This window comes from Puma concolor, chromosome A1 (genome assembly GCF_028749965.1).
Source record: "Puma concolor isolate L17-30 chromosome A1, mPumCon1.1.hap2, whole genome shotgun sequence".
NCBI classification, from domain to species: domain Eukaryota; kingdom Metazoa; phylum Chordata; class Mammalia; order Carnivora; family Felidae; genus Puma; species Puma concolor.
Genome location: NC_141667.1, coordinates 90,139,511 through 90,160,129, shown reverse-complemented (window position 1 = coordinate 90,160,129; position 20,619 = coordinate 90,139,511). Strand labels below are relative to the sequence as shown.

At 36.2% G+C, this 20,619-nt stretch overlaps 1 long non-coding RNA gene and 1 pseudogene across 1 annotated transcript in view; both read right to left on the bottom strand.

Annotated features, from left to right (window-relative positions):
- LOC147584300 (uncharacterized) overlaps positions 1 to 17,397 on the bottom strand; it is a 31,135-nt gene extending 13,738 nt beyond the window's left edge. Inside the window, exons 1-2 of the long non-coding RNA XR_015255306.1 lie at positions 17,244 to 17,397; positions 956 to 1,014 (exon numbers count right to left, since the gene is read on the bottom strand). This is a non-coding gene — a long non-coding RNA (uncharacterized LOC147584300). The remainder of the gene's footprint in view (positions 1 to 955; positions 1,015 to 17,243) is intronic.
- Positions 8,368 to 8,701, bottom strand: LOC147584301 (CDGSH iron-sulfur domain-containing protein 1 pseudogene; annotated as a pseudogene).
- Positions 17,398 to 20,619: the final 3,222 nt, after the last annotated feature.

The window sequence follows — 20,619 nt, the reverse complement described above, 5'->3', positions numbered from 1 at the left end:
GCTAATGATAGTGTTGGACTAGTTTCCATTTCTCTTTATTTGAATTATTTGTAGTTAGATGAGGGTCTTTCTTTCTTTTCTCTCTCTCTCTCTTCCTTCCTTCTTTCCTTCCTTCCTTCACTACCTCCTTCCTTCCCTTCTTCTTTCCTCCCTCTCTTCCTTCCTTTTTTTCTCTCCCTTCCTCCCTCCCTTTCTCTCTCTTTCTTTCCTTCTCTATATCTTTAGAATCAATACACTAAAAAAATATTTTTGAGATAATATTCCTTCAATCAGAATCAACTTTCATGAGCAAATTTGACATATTTATTATTTTACCTGTTGACAAAATACTTTATAATAAATGATATGGAAAAAGGAATTCAAAACAAAAATTGTTTAAAATGAGACAACATTGCAAATATCTCTCAGAATTCCATGTACTTATATTAGCAATTTTGTTTTACATTTAATTATAAATAATAATATTAATCTCACATCTACAGTGTGCTATATTTAATTAAATCTTGCAGGATTCAGTATGGATGCTGTTTATTTAATTATCAGCCATTAAATGTTTACAGCTATAATAAAGAGCAAGCAATCTTTACTATACTATATAGAGATTATAGATTTGGAACTAATTAACCAAACATTCTCATTCAGGTGATGCTCATTCTACTGGATACTTTCAATGTGAAATCAGCTAAACTTACATTTCTTCAATATTTAGTCCTTTCACTTGTTTCAAAACAATCAAAATTATTTTCTAAACAAGAAATTAATAGTTATAATTTCAGAAAAGATCTTATCCTTCTTTAGATCTATGACAGCATGTTTATAATTCTATTTTAGGTACATATAATTTTGTGCTTTTACCCTTTATATTATTTGGAATAATAACTGAAGCTCTTTTGAAGAAAACGTATTTTAAATGAAGTTAGAAACCACCAAGATAGTGAATGACCACAGAATTTACCTTTCATTTCAGTAAGAGATTCTTCCTAGAAGGGCAGCAGGCATCTTGTATTGCATAAGCTTTGTATAAAGAAAACAAAGCATTTGTTTTACATTTTGGAAAGTAATCATCACAAAAATATAATTAAAATTATAACACATTACATTCCTAAGGAAAAAAAATAATTTGTATCTTTCAAATAGTCTCATTTCATGTAGTGCTTTTATATTTTTAGACATCTAAGAAGAAAAGCAGTTAGGTATATGTTTATACTGTCATTTAAAAGACATTTTTCATTAAAAAAAGATTTTTTAACATCTGATCACTCTGTATTTGGTGGATAAAAAATAAACATTCAGATAATATTATCTGTAATGTTTCCATCCTCAATGTAATCTTCTTATTAAAACTGTCAGAAAATTGTCCAAAATTTTTTTTCACGGGGTTTAAGCTATTAAAGCTGTGTATATGTCATTACTAAATCAATTGGTAGTTAAGGAAAATTGCAACCAACGAGTGCTTTGATCTATATAAAATAAAACCTGGATTGGTCTACTTAAGTTGAAGCCTTAAACTTATCTGTACAAGGAACACTTGGCTGTACAGAAGTTTTGGAACTGAATATCACCTTAAGGCAAGAGATATCAATTATCTTTTACAGATCCCCTAGCAAGTTCATGCATCCTTATAAAAGACTGAATGTTCTCAATAAATCTAGGATGTCCTTTAGGAGTTCTTAGTCTAATTGACATGACCCATATACAAATCTCTCCACCCAGTGTCACTCTTCTCCAAGGAACCCAATCATTCACATTGGCAAATATACTTGAAATTTTCTTTTCATTTTCCTGAAATAATACTGTTTAAATCTAGACAGAATAGACCAAGTCTTGTTTAATAACACTGTGTGTGAGTTATCCCATTAAGTTTCTTAGTATAGAGGAGGCCAAGGAGGAGGAAAGGAGATGACAAATTGGCTTACTTTTGAGTTCTCTTATTCTGATTGGAGTTCCCCTCAACTACTCTGGTGGCTTGACTCTATTGGTTAAAATTTGTATACTCAATACTTTAATGGGTAGGGTTTGCAAAGTTATTGGGTAATGAATTCATAGCTATTCTTATAATATAGTCCTTGTCATATTTAGGTTATCAGCCAATATCAATAAAGATGCTACTGGCTTAGGTAGTCTATATTTTTATTAAATTTTAAGTTCAGACTTTGTTTGCAATTTCCTAAGTACCACTGACCCAGTGGCACTATGAACTTAGTGGTGAGGAGAGCAAAAAGTATTTATAACTAAAATTCTATTTTAAAGGTTATTTTTGAGGGAACTAAAACATTTTCAGTCTTCTATCATACCATTTATGAAGGACATATATGATATATTGAGAATCTTCCTGGGATGATTACTTAAAATAGAGCTGTAAGGAGAAATTTTAACAAGAGGCTCTTTTAGGATTATCATGTGTTCTCTTGTTAGCATAGTGTATTACATTTATAAATTTTTTTTATCGTGACTCTTGAACAAATTACTCTGGATTCAAAGAGTACTATATTCAGTGTTTTTGCATTTCTAATTTTAAGTGAGGCTGGTTAAAAAAACTGGTTTTTTTTGTCAAGTTTTAGTATCAAAATTATATTAACCTTATAAAATGTGTTGAGCAGATTTCCTCTTTTCTCTGACACAGGTTGTATATGAATTATCTATTTCTTCAAGTTTTGCAAAAATGCCTATAAATCTAACTGGGCCAGGCATCTTTTGAGGGGAATGTTTTTTTCTTCTTGATTCAAGTTCTGGAGTGGTAGTGATCAATTGGGTTATTTCTTCCTGTATGTATTTCGATCATTTATATTTTTTCTAGAAAAAGGTTCTTTGCACCTAACTTTCAACTTCATTAACATGAACTTTTTCATTGCATTTTCTTATGATTTATAAAATGTCTACTATATGTGTGACATGTCCCTTTTTACATTTTGTATTTTATCTATTTGTGATATTCTATTTTTTTCCCTTGGTCACTCTTGCAAGTAAGCGGTTTATCTGTTATCAATACTTTCAAGAAGTAGTTTGGGGTCATCTATATCATTTCCTTCTCTTTAATTTCATTCATTTCTATTTTTATAGCTTTGTGACCTTTAGTTCCTGAGAAATTGTTGCAAAGCTTTGCTCTAGCTTCAAAATTCTGTGGTTCTATAAAAAGTTATCCTATGTTTAGAAGCCAATGGAACACTCATATAAACAGAAAATGGAGTGGGATGCTATTACTAATTTGGTGAACTTATTTTTTATGTAGAAACCTTTTATCCTAAATAATCACAACCAGACCATTTCATAGGGCCATCAGCAGACTTTAGCCTTGGAGGCAATCTACTTGGAAAGACACCTATTCTGCTATCCTGATAACATGATTTTTCTTAGTGACTTTTTAAAAACTGTATCATTTCATTTTGACAAGAGCTCAAGTAGTCCACAAAATAGTATTTGAAATATGTTGTGCTCACAATTAAACACAATTACCTTAATTTCTTAGAAAGTATTTGTGAAAAGTTCACAATGCAATACACATTTTATATATTTTTAATTTTTACAATAACATTTATTTACTTTTGAGAGAGAGAAAGACACACAGTATGAGCAGGGAAGGGGCAGAGAGAAGGGAAACACGGAATCTGAAGCAGGCTCCAGGCTCTGAGCTGTCAGCACAGAGTCCAATGTGATGCGAGCCTCGAACCCATGAACTGTGAGTTTACGACCCAAGCTGAAGTTGGACACCCAACCAACTGAGTCATCCAGGTGACCTTGCAACACACAATTGTTTTAGACTCACACAGAAGATCACTAATCTACTTGGGATTTTGTGTTTTACTTTCTCCATTTTGTGAGTGGACCACTAACACAAAATTATCTTAAAATCAGATAAAGCTAATGAAAAAGTGCATCAGTATTCTACTCTGCTTGCTTTGATAGTATTTTCTTAGTAAAATCCAATTCATGCCCTTGGTATTTTAACATTAAGTTAAATTCTCAGTTAATAGACACACATAAAAATCACAGACTGAATTTTTACTTGTTTCAAGAGTTGGTTTTTGTTCGCTTATGTGATTGTTTAGTTGCCTGTTCAAAAATTCTTCTAGAATGAACTGGTATGAATACCAATGTGTATTCTTCCCTCTAAGCCTGGTAACATGATAAGTCATTTGGTGTAAACAAATGCTTCAGTCAAAGCTACCTGTTGGAAATATTTTAAGTTCCATACACATTTATTTTTTAATTTTTAAGTTTATTTATTTATTTTTAAGAGAGAGAGGCAAGGGAAGAGAGAAAGGGGGACAGAGAATTGGAAGCAGGCCCTGTGCTGTCAGCAGAGAGCCCAGTGTGGGGCTCGAACTCACAAACCGTTAAGATCATGACCTGAGCCGAAGGCAGATACTTAACGGACTGAGCCACCCAGGTGCCCCAACTACAGAAATATAATGAAATAAATTCCAAAAAGAAAATAAGAACTTTCTGGAGAAAAGGTGTTTTATAGAATATAGTAACCTTGGGGCGCCTGGGTGGCGCAGTCGGTTAAGCGTCCGACTTCAGCTAGGTCACGATCTCGCGGTCCGTGAGTTTGAGCCCCGCGTCGGGCTCTGGGCTGATGGCTCAGAGCCTGGAGCCTGTTTCCGATTCTGCGTCTCCCTCTCTCTCTGCCCCTCCCCCGTTCATGCTCTGTCTCTCTCTGTCCCAAAAATAAATAAACGTTGAAAAAAAAAAATTAAAAAAAAAAAAAAAAAGAATATAGTAACCTTGTAGAATATGGTAACCTTGACTGACAGCTATGACATTAGAATTTTGTCATCAGTTATAGCCTCCTTACACTTTTTAAAATTTATACTATATGAATGTGACCTACTTTAGTTAATTTTTTAAAAAGGCTCTGATTAATTTATCTGCTTTTAAAATGTAAGTAAATTTGAGAAGAGGAAAATAATTATTCAAATGCTAGTGCTATATACAAGTGGTCAAACGTAGGAAAAACTTTATTTTAAATACAAATCATACATTACTGAGATATGTTTTAGCCATGATTATTTTCATTCCAATGTGATCAATTTTACATTTCCTTCTTAACATGATTTCAAGAGCAACTTTCTACTTATTTCAAGGTCTGTAAATTGTTTAGTTCAATATCTCGTTCCCAGATATTTGTATCAAAATATGTCTGAGCTTGCACCTATATTTTCACATTAAATTAGACCATTAAACCTAACTTCAAATACCCAACTCAGTGATTCTTTTTCTCTGAGACTACCCAAATTCCTTTGCCACCAATTTTGAAGTCTTCTGGTTACAGTGAGAAGAATTTTGCCTACCAACAGACTATTTTAATAAGTCACATAAAGTACCCTGGAGAGAATCTGATTTCACACAGAACAGAAAATAAAGTCTCAATAGTGGTTGTTTCTTGATATCTCTGAGACAATAAATGATGTTTTAAAAGTAGTAATATCAAGATTTTGGGAGTTTTTACTTATAATTAACTTACCATACCTTTGTGCAACCTGATAGGATTTTTACTTGATGGCAGATTTGTGTGACATAGTGGAACAAGCTGGAAAGAGAGTCAAATCCCATACCAAATCTTGCAATTATATAAGGACTCTCCTGGAAAAGAGTTCTCATTCTTTTATAAGTACAATGCAGTATTATATTACCAGTATTTATATTTTATAAATAAAGCATAGAATGTCTTCTATCTTCCTGGTTTTTTTCTTTGAAAAATAAACAATAAATAACTTTCTCTAAGTACTGAGCCTCACGTGAGGCAATCTGTTAAAGGGCAGTCACAATAAAAAAAATAATAATAAAAACATTGCTTAGAAATACTTTCTTCTTTATGTCAAAATTTGTAGGTTTTTTCTCTTTATATTACCAGAAACATAGAAGAATCTTGTATTAAGTGTTCATCTGCTTCTTCTGTTCTTGTCCACCTAATAGGTTAGTCTTTGATAACTGTATAAAATAAATTTTACTGAGGCTGATTATAATATGCCAAACAATAGATGCAAGCAAGAGAAGAGAATATGAAGCAATAGCAAATGATGAATTTTTAAAAAATCAAAAAACATCCCTTTCATCTAAATGCTTAGGGGAGGGTGTGGGGAGAGAGAAAGGAAAGAATATTGCATTATCTACATGCAAAATAATGAAGTGGATGTTATCTTACAAAAATTAACTCAAATGGATTAAAAACCTAAATGTAAGACCAAAAACTATAAAACTCTTAGAAGAAAACATAGGGATAAAAGTTGATGACATTGGATTTTACAAATATTTCTTTGATATGACACCAAAAGCACAGGTAACAAATTCAACATAAACAACACTACATCAACCTTAAAACCTTCATGCACATCGGAGGATAATCAACCAACTGAGAAAGAAACCTATGGAATGGGAGAAAATATTTGCGATCAGATATCTTATAAGGATTTAATACCCAGAATATATAAAAAGCTGCTACAACTCAACAACAAAAAGCAAATAATCTGATTTTAAAATGGACAAAAAACTTGAATAGACATTTCTTTACATAAAATAAACAAATGGTTAAGAAACGTATGAAGGGATCCTTAATATCACTAATCATTGAAGAAATGCCAACCAAATTGACAATAAGATAATACCTCACACCCATTAGGATGGCTAATATCAGAAGAACAGAAAATAAACAAATGCTGGAGAAGATGTGGAAATATAGGAGCACTTGTGCACTGTTGGTGGGATTGTAAAAAGTGCAACCTCTACAGAAAACAATAAGGCAGTTTCTTAAAAAATTGAAATTACCATGTGATCCAGAAATCCTTAGATTTCTAAAAGAAGTGTAAGCAGGGTCACAAAGAGATATTTGTACATCTACATTCATAGCAACGTTATTCACAGAAGCAATCCAAATCCAAACTCTATCAATGGACGAAGAGACAGACAAAATGTGGTATATACACATATATATGTACCCACATCTATACATATAACCTATGTATATACATACACGATGGAATGTTATTTAGACTTAAAAAGAATAGATACCCTTTTACATGCTGCAACATGGGTAAACCTTGAGGACGCTACACTAAGTGAAATAAGCTAATCACAAAAGAAGTCTATACTACACGACTCCACTAATACGAGGCATCTAAAGTCGTCAAATTCATAGAAACGAAAAGTAGAATGGTAGTTACCTGTGGCTATGGAGAGGAAGAAACAGGGGCATTTTTGTTCAACAGGAATAGTGTCAGTTTTGCAAGACGATAGGGTTCTAGAGCTCTGTTGCATTGCGCAGTAATGTGAATAGACTTAACGCTACTGAGCTATACACTTAAAAATGGTTAAGATGGTCAATTTTATGTCACGTGTTTTTTGTTTTTTTGTTTTTACCGCAATTAAAAATTTTCAAGAGGTTTAATAACTCAACCCAAATTATGCCAAACTTTTCACTATTAAGAAAGAAGGGTTTGGGGCGCCTGGGTAACTCAGTTAAGCATCTGACTTCAGCTCAGGTCATGATCTCTCAGTTCACAAGTTCAAGCCCCACATCAGGTTCTGTGCTGAGCGCTCAGAGCCTGGAGCCTGCTTCAAGTTCTATGTCGCCCTCTCTCTCTGTACCTCCCCCACTTGTGCTCTGTCAATCTCTCTCTCTCAAAACTAAATAAACATTAAAAAATGGTTTCAAATGTGTTAAAAAATTAAGTCTTAACAAATTTTTTTTTTTAATTTTTTTTTTCAACGTTTATTTATTTTTGGGACAGAGAGAGACAGAGCATGAACGGGGGAGGGGCAGAGAGAGAGGGAGACACAGAATCGGAAACAGGCTCCAGGCTCCGAGCCATCAGCCCAGAGCCCGACGCGGGGCTCGAACTCACGGACCGCGAGATCGTGACCTGGCTGAAGTCGGACGCTTAACCGACTGCGCCACCCAGGCGCCCCAAGTCTTAACAAATTTTTGAAAGAACAGTATAATTTCAAAGTGTTTAACAGAGGAAGTCAGTAACATACATGAAATTAAAGTTTGAAAAATCTGGGTATAGGTAATTGAGCAAAGTGGAAAATGCCCACTTTATCCTAAGATATATCTACTTATATTTGGTTCCTGGAGAGTTAGAGCACAGTCATCTTTTGTTGTACAGTCTGATTAAAATTTTTATCATCTTTTGTTTCTAATATTTTTACTTTTTCCTGTTTTTTTTTTTTTTTTTTTTTTTTTTGCTTTTGTTTCTGTTTAAACAAATGTGCCCCGCAATGGTTCAATAAATAAGACAAATGCTGTGACTATAAAAGCTGCAGTTTGTAATATACCACATCTAGAACCCAGAACAAATGAATTAGACAGAAGTGGTCATTATTCTAATTAAACAATCAGGTAACATCAAGACAAGTTGGTTTGCAGCATCAAAACTGTCCATTTAAGTCCTTTTTCTTAATGATCAGAGGCCTCATGTTTTCGCCTGCCTCCTCATCGTGTTTTGTGTGAGATCCATTACAGGACGGGAACTTTTTGGACCTCCAACAATGGCAAAACACAGCTTTATCTCCCAAAGCCTCTATGTCAAAATCATGTTTACTACCTTAGGGCTGTCTTTCTGGATGTGAGGTTTTACCATAGATTTGTTGTGATGATTTCCAACATTAAACCTTCTGTAGGCTAGATAATCAATCGCAGCTGTGTCAGGAGCAATGGTACCTGTGGCGATCTATTCAACTCGTACGTAGAGGTCAGACTCATGGCGCCGTTGCCTGCAAGGTGTGTGTGCAGGACCCTAAGAACAAACAAGCTCTCGTGGAAGCAGGGCTGGTGTAAAGGCGTGAAAAGTGGACTAAGCGTACTGATGCCTGGCAGACGCCGAGGTGGGCGGTAAGCACATGTGTGCTTCTGGTATTTTTAATTATCTAGCTATCCAGCTGTCTTTAATTTTCCAAGCACCCATCCATTCACCCATCCAGCATATTTAATTTTCCTCCTTCCTCGCCTTCCTTCCACCCTGCAATACCTGTAGGTGCTTACCATGGCCCTATGTTCCTAAACATTGTAATTCTCTAAGAACTTAAAGAATGTTGAAGGAAGGTCTCAAAGAATTTTTAGGAGTTACCATCATATTGATAAGACTATGGACACATCTTGTACGTACCTATCAAATCCCCCAGATGATAAGCAACAGCAAACGTGACTCCTCCTTTTCTCAGTCCGCGTGAGAAAACGTAGCTGCCACCGCGTTTGCTGTTCTTCACACTAGTTGCAGTGTCAGGACAACTGCACGTTTTCCACAGTGCTCTCTAGCAAATGTTTTGAAATTTACCCTCCAGAGACCATCTGCTATAAATGGGCTTCAGTGGAGTTAATGAATATTTTATTACTGTCTCGCCTTATTTTGGCTTAAAATGGAAAACATGGGTTAAGTGTAAAGTGTCAAATTAACAGAAATGCTTCACTGAACCATTCAGTCTCTGAAAAAGTTTTGTTAAGTATATGTGTGTATTTCGTGTAATCAGTTTACCAATGTGAATATATGCCAGGGAAAACATGAATGACTCAATATGAAATGCCTAATACTTTCTAGGCTTAATTTCTGGCACCATAAACACATCACTTTTGATTGATTTGAAATAAGGCAGTCATTGACTGGTTGAACGAATCTGATAGGTCATACGTTCTCTAGAAAGTCAAATGCCTTGAGAACATTTTCTGCAGTAAAGCTATTCACCACACACCATTTTTTCTGTTGTCACTATTTGATCATCCTTTGCTTTGTGACCGTGTAAAATAGTGCTGAATTTCTCAAGTTGTTCATTATTTGCCTATGGGAGAATTACTGTGGAGTCTGGGTCAAATTTGGGGCTTTAGCCTTCAAAATTCCTTCTTTCTAAAATAAAGAACCAACTATTAGTTGAACTATGTATAGTTACAAAACATCACACCTTTGCATTGCAGCAACAGTGTATATGTTTTCTATGGTTTTAAAAACAGATGAGCTGAAATATCAGGTGAGATTTGATGACTTCATGTTGCTCTGGTCGCAAGATGCAGTTAAAAAATATCTACTGAAGATCTATGTGTCTGAGACAATGTTAAAATTTTCAGATATATCATCTCACTTTATCTCCCCAATTACAATGATTTATGAGAATGCACATCAGCTACACTTTACAGTTGAGAAGGTGATAATAGGTCAGTCACAGATCAGGATCTCACAGTGTGTGAGTTTGAGCCCCACATGAGGCTCTGTGCTGACAGTGCAGAGCCTGCTTGGGGTTTTCATTCTCTCTCCCTCTCACTCTGCCCCTCTCCCTCTGTCTCTCAAAAAATAAATAAATAGACTTATAAAAAATTACAAAAAAAAAAAAAAAAAAAAAAAAGGAAGGGCCAAACAGTTTATCCAAGACCACCCACTTATAAATTGAGGTTTGGGTTAGTCTAACGCAAAAGCCGATGTTTTGTGTTTTATCATGTGAACTCCAGCCCTTCATAGCCCTTCACATGAATACAGTTATTTTTAAATTAGAAAGATTAAAAATTCACTTTGCTTTTTTTCAACGTTTTTATTTATTTTTGGGACAGAGAGAGACAGAGCATGAACGGGGGAGGGGCAGAGAGAGAGGGAGACACAGAATCGGAAACAGGCTCCAGGCTCTGAGCCATCAGCCCAGAGCCTGACTCGGGGCTCGAACTCACGGACCGCGAGATCGTGACCTGGCTGAAGTCGGACGCTAAACCGACTGCACCACCCAGGCGCCCCTCACTTTGCTTTTTAAAAAGAAAAGGCAAAAGGAATAAAAACTGTTTTTTAAAAAAACTTTTTCAGACTTTTTATTATGTGGTAAACATTGTATAAGATACTTTCAAATGCTTTGTACTGAATCCCTAAAATAAAAATTAGATTATTTCTACAGTAAATATAACAGGTATGGTTGGAATTATGAATTCTAGACTTCATTTCTAGTTAATATAATCCATATTTTTCTTAATTAGGTGGATAATAGATTTTTTTGACCTCAGGTAAACATCATAGATAATGGATGTTTTGCTTTTATTTAAAAAAAAAAAAATTTAAGGTTTATTTATTTTTGAGAGAGAGAGCAAGAGAGTGTGCGTGCTTGAGTGGGGGAGGGACAGAGAGAGAGGTAGACACAGAATCTGAAGCAGGCTCCGGGCTCTGAGCTGTCAGCACAGAGCCCAGCGTGGGGCTCAAACTCATGAACTGCTAGATCATGACCTAAGCTGAAGTTGGATGCTTAACTGACTGAGTCACCCAGAAGCCCCTGTTTTGCTTTTAGATATCAACAATTGTGACCCCGCCCTTTTTTTTGCTAGATTTATTTATTTACTTACCAAATTTTCATTGCGTACATATAATAGGCCAGGTACCCTTCTAGGTGGTGGAGATGGAAATAGAAACATCTACCCCTATAGAACTTACATTCTACCGAATTTTATCTCTAGAACCAACTCATACACTACCTGGAAAAATATTAGTTACAGGTAATATGCCTATTTGATAATCTTCACCTACCATTAGTTTGATTCAAGAGTTCAGGATCATCAAAACATCAAACTTAAATTGTATCTGAATCTGCCAATTGGTAAAACAATTTCTTCCTTTGGCTTTTTTTTTTTTTAATTTCAAGAAAATCATTAGAATAAAGTACTCATATGTTTACCTGAAACAGACTTCCCTTCAGTCAACAAATAACATCAACAGCAAATTCTGAGACTGAGTAGGTGGCTATATTATTGAGCTTCTTTTAATTGTTTTTGACAGTCATCTCTCTTATATTCCTTTGCTTTCTTATCCTTACCTCTATGCCTAAGGCCTAACACACCCGCTTTATATGGGGGTTATCTCGTACCTTCTTACATTCATTCTTTTTTTTTTTCTCTTCCTAGTGACATTTCTCCGTTTCTCCATTACTTTCTTGCATCTGAATGCATGGAATGAAAAGTCTCAAAGTTGTTATGTGTGTGAAGGAGTCTTGTTTCTGTGGTTACAATGCTATCATATAATAATGTGATGTTTCAGGATATATATTAATCTGTTACAAGTTTCACTCAGTCCTTAAAATTCATCATTACATATATAAACCGGTTGCCTTCATTCTCTGATTACTTGAACAGTTTAACAAGATGGAAAAGTACAGAAAATTAGAGGACATTGCCCCACAAAGTACAAATATTATACCCACCCTAGACAAAAGCAGGAAGTTCAGAAAAAAATGGGGGGGAGATAATTTCCAAGAAAGCTATATAAATGCTTTTTCTTTAAGCTAAACACAGATGAGCATGAAAATAGAAAAACTGTTATTAGGTAGAAAGCAGAATTTATTTAACCTTTTCTGGTTGTGGGTAATTGGCACAGAAAGGAAACTTTGATCCCACGACTTGTGGGTACAAGAGCTGGAGTTGTTTTCTTCTTGCCAGAGCCACGGCATCAAAGAAAGATGCTTAAAACATGTTTAAAAACATGTTCCTAGTAGTAGACTTACTTGCAGAATTGGAAAGCTTAGCCTGAAATTGCAGCACTTGTCTATCTCTGTGCATTAGAACACAGAAATAGAAACAGCTTATTATCTAGAATTATAATTGGCGAATATTCTAAACTTTTAAAATCAAAACTTTGAACAGCATGCTATTAGCTTATCAAGTTTCACTTGAGTAAGCAGTTGACATGAACTGGATTGGATCAACGTGCTAAGGGACATGGATGATGCTCATGGAATGACACAGAGCCTTATGAGTAAAGAGGAAACAGTTACACCGGAACAGCCCCAGAGACATTGTGCCTAGTTACACCTTAACTAAAGATGATTATTACACCAGGCACTCCTTCCCTCTTTCCCTCCTTATTTCCTTCCTTCCTTCCTTCCTTCCTTCCTTCCTTCCTTCCTTCCTTTGGATTGCATAATTTATTAATATCTATACACTGTGATAGGTTTTAGAGATACAACAGTGAACAAAAACCACAGAATCTCCTCCTCAGAACTCACACCTTAGTTATTTATGTATATTTTTCATAGTTTGGTAATATTAGTACAGAGGTAGAGACTCTTTGCTATCTACCCCATATCCACTGAACCCTTTTTTCCTTTTAAAGAAATTTGGGGTGCCTGGGTGGCTTAGTCGGTTGAGTGTCTGACTTCAGCTCAGGTCATGATCTCACGGTTTGTGAGTTCGAGCCCTGCATCGGGCTCTGTGCTGACAGCTTGGAGACTGGAGCCTGCTTCGGATTCTGTGTCTCCCTCTCTCTCTGCCCCTCCCCTGCTCATGCTGTCTCTCTCTGTCTCTCAATAATAAATAAACATTGAAAAAATTTTTTTACATAAAGAAATTTCTGTTATTGAGGGCGCCAATGTAGACAGATAAAACATTTCCCATCTTTCCTTTAAAAGAGAGTTATCCAACAAAATGTAAGCAAAGGTCAATGGATGAGTTTCCCAGCAAACTTCTTTAACTGAGGGCTACATCCTTGTGCACTTTGTCCTTCTTCCTTCCTACTATATGGAACATGGATATGATGGCTGGAGCTGAAGCAGTTATTTTAAAACCATGAGACAACTTGAACATGGAAACAATATTCTAAAAATGTAGAGGAGAAAAAAATCAAAGGGGCCTGATTTGGGCCAAAGTTCAGGAAAGCCTGCCTATGAATTTCCGCTACATGAAAAATAAAGTCGTGTGTGCTTCTTACTTAAATTATTTCAGTTTTTAAAAATATGCCATTCTTTCTAATTATGACAGATACCCAAATATACATATATATGTATATGTGTATATATATGTATATGTACAAAAGACATAAATTCTAACACAAACACAAATTTATACACATATAATGAGATGTTATTCCAAATGCGGACTTGTTTATTTTCAGTCAAAACTTCCACAAACCCCTGCCATTCCAGCTTTAAAAGTTTTTCTGTTGAAAGACTGCTTGAAATGTTTTGAGGAAAGATGCCCAACTAGAGAAACTGGTTGGCCATTCTATGCAATTTTTGGTATTCAGAAGGGATAAACTAGTCAAGAGGAGGAGCCCCTTACCCACTGAAGTTCAAGATAAGCTACTCCTGTTATGACGTCTTCTACATTTGCTTTGATTTCAGTTCTACCATTTTCTAAATTCTTAGAGCGTATCTTCTATGTCATCAAATTCATTGTTGAATTAACCACCTTTTAGTAATTGTCATTGTTTATGGGTATCTTCTCTCTTCAGTACAATTAGCCTTGCAAAGAAGAACAGTATCTCTTCATGTTATGTTAGCCACTAGGCTGAGACTAGGACAAGCTATTCAAGTATTAACTAGGTGATCGTATGACCCAGAGATCCTTGTTTAGTGAATAAAACATGGTATTTTGATTTGGAATATTTAAGGTTTCTTTGTTTTGTTTTTCTTTTTAAAGGGTGCTTGGGGAAAACCTGGGTGGCCCAGGCAGTTAAGCCTCTGATTCTTGGTTTCGGCTCAGGTCATGATCTCATGGTTTGTGAGATCAGGCCTTGCACTTGGTTCCACACTGGTGGTACAAAGCCTGCTTGGGATTCTCTCTCTCTCTCTCTCTCTCTCTCTCTCTCTCTCTCTCTCTCTCCCACACACACACACTCCACACATGCACATGTGCACACTCTATCCCTCTCTCTCAAAATAAATAAAATAAACTTTTAAAAAATGTTAAAAGGTATTTATATGAGCACTTCTTATAAGATAAATGTTTTCTTTTTTTTAATATTTACTTCTTTTTGAGAGAGAGAGAGAGAGACAGAGCCTGAGCAGGGCAGGGGCAGAGAGAGAGGGAGACACATAATCTGAAGCAGGCTCCAGGCTCTGAGCTGTCAGCACAGAGCCCAATGCAGGGCTGGAACACATGAACCGTGAGATCATGACCTCAGCTGAAGTCAGACACTTAACCCACTGAGCCACCCAGGTGCCCCAAGATAAATGTTTTCTGAAAACACATAAAAGTTTCATCTCTTGTTACATCCTACAAGAGCATTTTTAGAAGAATGTCTTTCGGGGACACCTCAGTGACAAGTTTAGTGATAATAGTCAATAGGCTGCTCTTCCATTCTTTCATTCAGCAGATCTTTCTTGAGGACCCTCTACCCAGCAAGCATTGATCTAAGCTGGAGGGGAGGGGAGGGGTGAGACGGGTGGGATGGTAGTAAGGCAAAAACTGCACCACAGAGAACTATTCTAACTGGAAAAGCAGACTACAAACAAGTATTTCGAATGTATAATATAATTCTATATCATGAGAATAAAAAGTTCTCGAAATAATTTAAAGCAGAATGGTAGAAAAGAAAATGATAGGAAGAACTATTTTTCCATGTGGAGGTAGCAAAGCCAACAAAACGAAGCTCTGGAAAATGGCTTGCAGGTCCCCAGTTAGAGATGCCCTGGGTTTATCCCAGAAATAGCCAGAAGTCTAGTATGTCTGGACAGCCATGAGTGAAGCATAGTGCTAGGGGAGGGGAACCCAGAGAGAGGCAGGGAACAGATTACTCAAGATTTCGGGGGTGAAAGTAAGAGTTTTCATTGTACTCCAAAGGTAATGGTAAGTGACCAGAAAGTTTTAATCAGGGCAATGCATTATCAGATTTGCATATTAAATTGTTCTTCTGGGTACAAGATAAAGGACAGAGTGTTTGAGATGCTGAAAGGAAACTGAGAGACCAGGTAGTAGATGACAAAGGAAGAAAGAATGTAGAGTGGACTAAGGAGAGTAGTGTTGAGAAGTCAAAAGGGGCGACATTCAGCAAATACTCAGCTAGTAGAACTGAGACTTGCTGATGTAGGCGATGTGGTGGCAATATTTTGGTTAGAGTCAACATATAGAGCAGATGAAATCCAGAGTGACAATATAACGCACTGAGGTACTCAATAAAATGTTCTCATTTCATCCAGAGAGAACAATCTTTCCTTAAAACATTTTGCCTTTCAACTGTCACTGGATAAAGGGAGTCAGAGAATACTATTAAGAATTCTGATTGGTGGTGAGTATTTCTTTTAAGTGGCTAATCAGGAGGTAGAGGGAGAAAAAATAAAGAATGATAAGTTGTAGGATGATCATTATTTTGTAAACAATGTAAACGATCTGGATTCTAAATTATAAATGTTGAATATTGCTATTTTTATTTTGCCTCAGACCTTCACTTTGTCCCCTGGCAACTGGCAATTTTAATTATAGTAAGAAAATTTTTTTAAAAAATTGACAACTTAAAAATGTATAAAACCAGATTGGATAAGTTGAAAGTGCTCAGTAGGATGCTAGGTATATTTTATTTTTGAGTTATTGGGTACCATCAGAAACATAGACATTCAGAGGAAGGAGCACATACCAGAAAATTGACAGCTTTGCGAATGGCTTGAAAGGTAGGAGAAAGATATATTTTAAAGAATACCAGAGAAAAGGAGTGAAACCTCCCAAATGTAGAGAACTCGGTGATTAAGTGTGTTGTCAATAGCTTCTGACAGTAGGCATGCAGTGAGACTTTGGGTATTTCACACACTGGCACTTTTGCACCACACAGATAAACACAAATCAACTATTTTGCTCACTGAGTTTGATGAGTTTACTCCATTTCCTCTATAGTCAACACTACTAGGATTTAATGGTATTTATTGTTGATTCCACTGGGAATCTGGAATCCAACCTATCTGGAATATAGCTGATTTGTGACAGATCACAGTGAGAGGTGAATCCACTGGTGATGGATAGGTAGGCAGGTAGGTAGGTAGACAGGCACTGGGGCCACTGTGGCCAGATTGTTGTATCCAAAGAAGGTGAAAATATTTTCTATGCCCTTGTGTAAAATTCCCAGTTTATTTTTATACGATAGCTCTTACTTAGACAGTCTTTTCAATTTTAGAAATTAAAAACCAAAAAGGAACTGATGAACAAAATAACTTCACAGAAATCATTTTGGAAGCACTCAAATTTTAACACTCAATTCTCATTAAAAGTCTCAATGTGGGAAACTTCTAAAAGTGAATCAAGATCAAATGATATCAGCAGTAACAGTTTTTGCCAAGATAAAGCCTGACCTTTCTAACTTAAGCTAGGTTATCAGGTTCACTGGAGAGAATAATGGAACTTGTCGTTGGAACTAGTAGTTAGCAATTAGGGACTGTGCATTATAATAATTTCATTTAGCATTTGAACAACTTTAAGATGTGATTATTATCTCCTTTTCATAAGATAAAGAAACAGAGATTCAAAAAGATAAATATTATCTGGGACTTGTAAAGAAAAAGTAAATGGTAGAACAGTGATTTACACTCACCCTTTTTGTGGTATTCCTACACCCTTCTTGCAGTAGGGAATCTTCATTGGACTGAAAGGAATGGTTAGAAGGTAAATTTCAGCTCCTAAAAAGGAAGCACCTTCTATCTATTAAACACTCTTCAAGCAAAACAGACTTTCTCAGGAGATCTCTTCCGGCTGCAAGATCATATGAGTCTACTATGATATTCTATAATCATGATAAAATAAACTAAGAATGGGATTTTTATCATGCAATTCAATGTATTATAAAAAAAGAGTCAGGTAGGTATATATCACTCTTAACAGCACCTGGGGAAGGCAAGGAAAGATGGGCCCGTAACCCCTTCACCACTGTGCGACTACACCAGACTGATGCTGTTCATCTTTAGTTGCCTTGCAGGGCAATAAGGGAAGACACCAGAGTCAGATTGTGAGTACCAGCCACAGGGAGCTACACATGAATTAATTCATGTTTTGTCCAGATCAACCAGTAAGAGAAAAATCCACCAGAGTTTTGTGGGGTCACAACTGCCAACCTTATCTTCTCCAACTTTTGAAATAGAGATCTGATATTTACTTCGCATCTTCACAAAAGCATACTCTGTCTTCTGAAGGAAACTGACGTGAAATTACCTGGCTAGTAATTAGCCAAACAAAATTGGCCTGGCTAGTGACTCAAGGTACTCTGGATTGTTTTGAATCCAATACAAATTTATTTAAGAAGGAAAAAAAAATGCTACTCTAATCTAACCACGAATGTCCTTATCACATAGATACTTCTCATTCACCTGATGCATTAGAACCATACCAGTTATATTCCTATTTCTTGAGAAGTTGCACTTTATCTAATTTGTTTACATTTTGACCTTCGCCAATAGTTCTGATCAATTTATTTGTAACTGTTACATTCATACATAAATAGAAGCTATAGTTCTACCATTAAATAATATCTACTTAAATTTCAGGTATTATGGCTACTGATAGTGACAAGAAAATTAACAGAAATCTGAAATATATCTCAAGATGCTATGAAATATATTTGCCTCTGCCCTTCAACTTCAGATAAACTGTGCTTTATATCTTCATTATTAATGCATATTATCTGACATGAATATTAAAATACGAGCATTTACAGAAGAAATATAAACTGCATTTACTACCAACATTGGCAGGGATGTGCAGGAACTAGAACTTGCTTACACTGTTGGAAGAAATATAAAATGGTTCAACCACTTTGGTAAATAGTTTTGAAGTTTCTTAACATTTTAAATATACATCTACCAAATGATCCATTCATTCCACCCTGACTATGCACTCAGGGTGTAAACATACCCATCTGTCAAAGATTTATACGCAAGTGTTCATAGCAGCTTCATTTTTTATAGCCCCAAACTGGAAACAACACAAATGTCCATCCACAGGTGAAGAGATAAACAAATGTGGAGGATGCATATTATGAAATACTATTCAACAATTAAAAGGAAAGAATTATTGATGTGTGCTACAATCTGGGTGAATCCCAAAATTATGCTTAGCGAAAGCAGTACATACTGTAGGATTACAGTTTTATGAAATGAGAAAAAAATATGCAAACTAATTTATAGTGGCAGAAAGCAGATCAATGGTTGCCTGGGTAACCAGGTGGGGAAAAGGAGGGATTACCAAGTAACCCAAGGAAATTTTGAGGAGTGAGGGATATGTTCATGATCTTGGTTTTGGTGACATTTTAATGGGTTAATATATATTTCAAAACTTATATTCTACTCTTCTAATATGTAAAGTTTATTATATGTCCATAATATCTTTTTTTTCAATATATGAAATTTATTGTCAAAATGGTTTCCGTACAACACCCAGTGCTCATCCCAAAAGGTGCCCTCCTCAATACCCGTCACCCACCCTCCCCTCCTTCCCACCCCCCATCAACCCTCAGTTTGCTCTCAGTTCTCAACAGTCTCTTATGCTTTGGCTCTCTCCCACTCTAACCTCCTTTTTTCTTCCTTCCCCTCCCCCATGGGTTTCTGTTAAGTTTCTCAGGATCCACATAAGAGTGAAAACATATGGTATCTGTCTTTCTCTGTATGGCTTATTTCACTTAGCATCACACTCTCCAGTTCCATCCACGTTGCTACAAAGGGCCATATTTCGTTCTTTCTCATTGCCCTGTAGTACTCCATTGTGGATATAAACCACAATTTCTTTATGCATTCATCAGTTGGTGGACATTTAGGCTCTTTCCATAATTTGGCTATTGTTGAGAGTGCTGCTATAAACATTGGGGTACAAGTGCCCCTATGCATCAGTACTCCTGTATCCCTTGGGTAAATTCCTAGCAGTGCTATTGCTGGGTCATAATTTTCTGAGGAACCCCCACACTGTTTTCCAGAGTGGCTGCACCAATTTGCATTCCCACCAACAGTGCAAGAGGGTTGCCGTTTCTCCACATCCTCTCCAGCATCTATAGTCTCCTGATTTGTTCATTTTGGCCACTCTGACTGGCGTGAGGGGATATCTGAGTGTGGTTTTGATTTGTATTTCCCTGATAAGGAGTGACGTTGAGCATCTTTTCATGTGCCTGTTGGCCATCCGGATGTCTTCTTTAGAGAAGTGTCTATTCATGTTTTCTGCCCATTTCTTAACTGGATTATTTGTTTTTCGGGTGTGGAGTTTGGTGAGCTCTTTATAGATTTTGGATACTAGCCCTTTGTCCAATATGTCATTTGCAAATATCTTTTCCCATTCCGTTGGTTGCCTTTTAGTTTTGTTGGTTGTTTCCTTTGCTGTGCAGAAGCTTTTTATCTTCATAAGGTCCCAGTAATTCATCTTTGCTTTTAATTCCCGTTCCTTTGGGGATGTGTTGAGTAAGAGATTGCTACGGCTGAGATCAGAGAAGTCTTTTCCTGCTTTCTCCTCTAGGGTTTTGATGGTTTCCTGTCTCACATTCAGGTCCTTTATACATTTTGAGTTTATTTTTGTGAATGGTGTGAGAAAGTGGTCTAGTTTCAACCTTCTGCATGTTGCTGTTCAGTTCTCCCAGCACCATTTGTTAAAGAGGCTGTCTTTTTTCCATTGGATGTTCCTTCCTGCTTTGTCAAAGATTAGTTGGCCATACGTTTGTGGGTCTAGTTCTGGGGTTTCTATTCTATTCCATTGGTCTCTGTGTCTGTTTTTGTGCCAATACCATGCTGTCTTGATGATTACAGCTTTGTAGTAGAGGCTAAAGTCTGGGATGGTGATGCCTCTTGCTTTGGTCTTCTTCTTCAAAATTACTTTGGCTATTCGGGGCCTTTTGTGGTTCCATATGAATTTTAGGATTGCATGTTCTAGTTTCGAGAAGAATGCTGGTGCAATTTTGATTGGGATTGCATTGAATGTGTAGATAGCTTTGGGTAGTA